This window comes from Oncorhynchus gorbuscha, linkage group LG26, assembly GCF_021184085.1.
Source record: "Oncorhynchus gorbuscha isolate QuinsamMale2020 ecotype Even-year linkage group LG26, OgorEven_v1.0, whole genome shotgun sequence".
NCBI lineage: Eukaryota > Metazoa > Chordata > Actinopteri > Salmoniformes > Salmonidae > Oncorhynchus > Oncorhynchus gorbuscha.
In genome coordinates this window covers 11,924,866-11,931,317 of record NC_060198.1, presented here as the reverse complement: position 1 = coordinate 11,931,317, position 6,452 = coordinate 11,924,866, and positions in this window count along the sequence as shown.

Sequence of the window (6,452 nt, the reverse complement as noted above, 5' to 3'; positions counted from 1 at the left end):
AGTTTATTTGTGGGTAAAATAAGTAAAACCATTATTTCCAGTCTTGATCTATTCAGCATTATTATTCAACATTCAGATCTATTCTGTGAATTTGATATGTTTTGGCCCTACTCTTGCAATTACGTTTACGTTAGAGGGTCCTCCTAGATTTGACTCCATATCCAATATGGCTACCATATTACCATTAAATTGTGGTTTTATTACATGTATTAAATGAGACTTTTTTTTAGATTTTTGTACTGTACTTATGACCTGTACTCAAGACAATTTATATGTACTTCAACTATGTTTGGAATCCAATATGCCCACCCAAACACCTTTTGTCTGGTTATTTACATATTTTTTAAAGGCAGCAGACTGCTTGTCATGGCAATACCAAGTATTCCACGTTATGAGCCTCTTTGATCAATGAGGCATCTGAGAGGCTCCAACTAAAGGAAAGAGAATCCTGGACTCTTAACATCTCTCTTGCTCTACAACTTTCCCCCACTGTGGTATAACTTGCTCCTCCAGGATTTGGCTCTTAAGTCACCTCTTTACAGGTTTTTTTGTTTGGGGGGGGGTTAGTGATGAATTTAGGCTACGAGATCTGTTTATAATAGGTGAATTGCCCTATGTCAATGCAACAATACACACAGCTCTTACCAAAAGAATGCAAACGAAATGCTGAAAGTAGTCACCTAGTTATTCATACATGCAAACAAAAATAGGGCCCAATTCTGACCCAAGTTTAGCGTGTGGAAATTGAACATAAGCTGATTAAGAATATGAGCACAACATGCAACAATTTTAATATCAGGAAATCAGTCAATTGGAATTAATGCAATAGGCACTAATCTATGGATTTCACATGACTTGGTCACAAACTATTTTTAAAAAGGTAGGGAGACATCTAGTGTGACCACACATCTCCTTCACATAGAGTTGATCAGGCTGTTGACTGTAACGTGGAATGTTGTCCCACGCCTCTTCAATGGCTTTGTGAAGTTGCTGGATATTGGCGGGAACTGGCACACACTGTCGTATACGTAGATCCAGCGCACCCCAAACATGCTCAATGGGTGACATGTCTGGTGAGTATGCAGGCCAACCTGCAGGCTTGTTTTCTAGTTGCTGTGCGTTTTGTTGCCAACCTATTTTGCTACCTGACAACTCTACGGTTTTCACTTTTTAATTACCGTTCATATATTTATTTATTTTTTCCTCAACTTTTTCACTCCGGACGCTTAATCTGGACACGATTCGTCAGGACCTCCAACAGCCGAAGCTAAGTAGTAACATTAACATGATGCCTTCTAATTAGTCGCTGTACTCGCCTTACCGCGAGGATAGCTGTGCTACAAGCCCAGCTTCAGACGCAATCGATAGGCAAGGGTAATTTCAGTGCAGGAAAGGATGAAACAGCGTCTGTGACACCAGTAAGTACAGATAGTAGTATAAATCCCCTGGCACAGTCCCCGCAGCCGGACAACTTTCTCACGGTTTCTGGAAGGAAATGCTGTAGGAAAGCTCAATTAGACTTAAAAACGAATCATCCAGCGATCATACACTGTTTACCAGGGGGCAGGGCTACCGACGTTAAGGCTAATCTGAAGATGGTGCTGGCTAAAGCTAAAACTGGCGAGTGTAGAGAGTATAGAGATATTGTTATCCACGTCGGCACCAACGATGTTAGGATGATACAGTCAGAGATCACCAAGCGCAACATAGCTTCTGCGTGCATATCAGCTAGAAAGATGTGTCGGCATCGAGTAATTGTCTCTGGCCCTCTCCCAGTTAGGGGGAGTGATGAGCTCTACAGCAGAGTCTCACAACTCAATCGCTGGTTGAATACTGTTTTCTGCCCCTCCCAAAAGATATAATTTGTAGATAACTGGCCCTCTTTCTGGGACTCGCCCACAAACAGGACCAAGCCTGACCTGCTGAGGAGTGACGGACTCCATCCTAGCTGGAGGGGTGCTCTCATCTTATCTACCAACATAGACAGGGCTCTAACTCCACAATGAAATAGGGTGCAGGCCAGGCAGCAGGCTGTTAGCCAGCCTGCCAGCATAGTGGAGTCTGCCACTAGCACAGTCAGTGTAGTCAGCTCAGCTATCACCATTGAGACCGTGTCTGTGTCTCGACCTAGGTTGGGTTGGGCAAAACTAAACATTCCTGTCATTACTGAAAGAGATCATGATATCTCACATTAACTAATCACTGATCATAATCGTGATGTGCTTGGCCTGACTGAAACATGGCTTAAGCCTGATGAATTTACTGTTTTAAATGAGGCCTCACCTCCTGGCTACACTAGTGACCATATCCCCTGTGCATCCCGCAAAGGCGGAGGTGTTGCTAACATTTACGATAGCAAATTTCAATTTACAAAAAAAAAATGACATTTTCGTCTTTTGAGCTTCTAGTCATGAAATCTATGCAGCCTACTCAATCACTTTTTATAGCTACTGTTTACAGGCCTCCTGGGCCATATACAGCGTTTCTCACTGAGTTCCCTGAATTCCTATCGGACCTTGTAGTCATAGCAGATGATATTCTAATCTTTGGTGACTTTAATATTCACATGGAAAAGTCCACAGACCCACTCCAAAAGGCTTTCGGAGCCATCATCGACTCAGTGGGTTTTGTCCAACATGTCTCTGGACCCACTCACTGTCACAGTCATACGCTGGACCTAGTTTTGTCCCATGGAATAAATGTTGTGGATCTTAATGTTTTTCCTCATAATCCTGGACTATCGGACCACCATTTTATTACGTTTGCAATTGCAACAGACCCCAACCAAGGACCATCAAAAGCCGTGCTATAAATTCACAGACAACACAAAGATTCCTTGATGCCCTTCCAGACTCCCTCTGCCTACCCAAGGACGGCAGAGGACAAAAATCAGTTAACCACCTAACTGAGGATCTCGATTTAACCTTGCGCAATACCCTAGATGCAGTTGCACCCCTAAAAACTAAAAACATTTATCATAAGAAACTAGCTCCCTGGTACACAGAAAATACCCGAGCTCTGAAGCAAGCTAACAGAAAATTGGAACGGAAATGGCGCCACATCAAACTGGAAGTCTTCCGACTAGCTTGGAAAGACGGTACCGTGCAGTACCGAAGAGCCCTTACTGCTGCTCGATCATCCTATTTTTCTAACTTAATTGAGGAAAATAAGAACAATCCGAAATTCCTTTTTGATACTGTTGCAAAGCTAACTAAAAAGCAGCATTCCCCAAGAGAGGATGACTTTCACTTTAGCAGTGATAAATTCATGAATTTCTTTGAGGAAAAGATTATGATTATTAGAAAGCAAATTACGGACTCCTCTTTAAACCTGCGTATTCCTCCAAACCTCAGTTGTCCTGAGTCTGCACAACTCTGCCAGGACCTAGGATCAAGAGAGACGCTCAAGTGTTTTAGTACTATATCTCTTGACACAATGATGAAAATAATCATGGCCTCTAAACCTTCAAGCTGCATACTGGAGCCTATTCCAACTAAACTACTGAAAGAGCTGCTTCCTGTGCTTGGCCCTCCTATGTTGAACATAATAAACGGCTCTCTATCCACTGGATGTGTACCAAACTCACTAAAAGTGGCAGTAATAAAGCCTCTCTTGAAAAAGCCAAACCTTGACCCAGAAAATATAAAAAACTATCGGCCTATATCGAATCTTCCATTCCTCTCAAAAATTTTAGAAAATGCTGTTGCGCAGCAACTTACTGCCTTCCTGAAGACAAACAATGTATACGAAATGCTTCAGTCTGGTTTTAGACCCCATAATAGCACTGAGACGGCACTTGTGACGGTGGTAAATGACATTTTAATGGCATCGGACCGAGGCTCTGCATCTGTCCTCGTGCTCCTAGACCTTAGTGCTGCTTTTGATACCATCGATCACCACATTCTTTTGGAGAGATTGGAAACCCAAATTGGTCTACACGGACATGTTCTGGCCTGGTTTAGATCTTATCTGTCAGAAAGATATCAGTTTGTCTCTGTGAATGGTTTGTCCTCTGACAAATCAACTGTAAATTTCGGTGTTCCTCAAGGTTCTGTTTTAGGACCACTATTGTTTTCATTATACATTTTACCTCTTGGGGATGTTATTCGAAAACATAATGTTAACTTTCACTGCTATGCGAATGACACACAGCTGTACATTTCAATGAAACATGGTGAAGCCCCAAAATTGCCCTCGCTAGAAGCATGTGTTTCAGACATAAGGAAGTGGATGGCTGCAAACTTTCTACTATTAAACTCGGACAAAACAGAGATGCTTGTTCTAGGTCCCAAGAAACAAAGAGATCTTCTGTTGAATCTGACAATTCATCTTAATGGTTGTACAGTCGTCTCAAATAAAACTGTGAAGGACCTCGGCGTTACTCTGGACCCTGATCTCTCTTTTGAAGAACATATCAAGACCATTTCGAGGACAGTTTTTTTCCATCTACGTAATATTGCAAAAATCAGAAACTTTCTGTTCAAAAATGATGCAGAAAAATTAATCCATGCTTTTGTCACTTCTAGGTTAGACTACTGCAATGCTCTACTTTCCGGCTACCCGGATAAAGCACTAAATAAACTTCAGTTAGTGCTAAATACGGCTGCTAGAATCCTGACTAGAACCAAAGAATTTGATCATATTACTCCAGTGCTAGCCTTTCTACACTGGCTTCCTGTCAAAGCAAGGGCTGATTTCAAGGTTTTACTGCTAACCTACAAAGCATTACATGGGCTTGCTCCTACCTATCTCTCTGATTTGGTCCTGCCGTACATACCTACACGTACGCTATGGTCACAAGACGCAGGCCTCCTAATTGTCCCTATAATTTCTAAGCAAACAGTTGGAGGCAGGGCTTTCTCCTATAGAGCTCCATTTTTATGAAATGGTCTGCCTACCCATGTCAGAGACGCAAACTCAGTCTCAACCTTTAAGTCTTTACTGAAGACTCATCTCTTCAGCGGGTCATATGATTGAGTGTAGTCTGGCCCAGGAGTGGGAAGGTGAACGGAAAGGCTCTGGAGCAACGAACCGCCCTTGCTGTCTCTGCCTGGCCGGTTCCCCTCTTTCCACTGGGATTCTCTTCCTCTAACCCTATTACAGGGGCTGAGTCACTGGCTTACTGGGGACCTCTCATGCCGTCCCTGCAGGGGTTGCGTCACCTGAGTGGGTTGATTCACTGTTGTGGTCATCCTGTCTGGGTTGGCGCCCCCCCCCCCCCCCCCTTGGGTTGTGCCGTGGCGGAGATCTTTGTGGGCTATACTCAGCCCTGTCTCAGGATGGTAAGTTGGTGGTTGAAGATATCCCTCTAGTGGTGTGGGGTTGTGCTTTGGCAAAGTGGGTGGGGTTATATCCTTCCTGTTTGGCCCTGTCCGGGGGTGTCCTCGGATGGGGCCACAGTGTCTCCTGACCCCTCCTGTCTCAGCCTCCAGTATTTATGCTGCAGTAGTTTGTGTCAAGGGGCTAGGGTCAGTTTGTTATATCTGGAGTACTTCTCCTGTCCTATTCGGTGTCCTGTGTGAATCTAAGTGTGCGTTCTCTAATTCTCTCCTCCTTTCTTTCTCTCTGTCGGAGGACCTGAGCCCTAGGACCATGCCCCAGGACTACCCGACATGATGACTCCTTGCTGTCCCCAGTCCACCTGGCCATGCTGCTGCTCCAGTTTCATCTGACCTGAGCCCTAGGACCATGCCCCAGGACTACCTGACATGATGACTCCTTGCTGTCCCCAGTCTACCTGGCCATGCTGCTGCTCCAGTTTCAACTGTTCTGCCTTACTATTATTTGACCATGCTGGTCATTTATGAACATTTGAACATCTTGGCCATGTTCTGTTATAATCTCCACCCGGCACAGCCAGAAGATGACTGGCCACCCCACATATGCGCTCTCTAATTCTCTCCTTCTTTCTCTCTCTCTGAGGACCTGAGCCCAAGGACCGTGCCCCAGGACGACCTGACATGATGACTCCTTGCTGTCCCCAGTCCACCTGACTGTGCTGCTGCTCCAGTTTCAACTGTTCTGCCTTGTTATTATTCGACCATGCTGGTCATTTATGAACATTTGAACATCTTGGCCATGTTCTGTTATCTCCACCCGGCACAGCCAGAAGAGGACTGGCCACCCCACATAGCCTGGTTCCTCTCTAGGTTTCTTCCTAGGTTTTGGCCTTTCTAGGGAGTTTTTCCTAGCCACCGTGCTTCTACACCTGCATTGCTTGCTGTTTGGGGTTTTAGGCTGGGTTTCTGTACAGCACTTTGAGATATCAGCTGATGTACGAAGGGCTATATAAATAAATTTGATTTGATGGAAGAACTGGGACATTTTCAGCTTCCAGGAATTGTGTACAGATCCTTGCGACATGGGGCCGTGCATTATCATGCTGAAACATGAGGTGATGGTGGAGGATGAATGGCACGACAATGGGCCGCGGGATCTCGTCGTGGTATCTC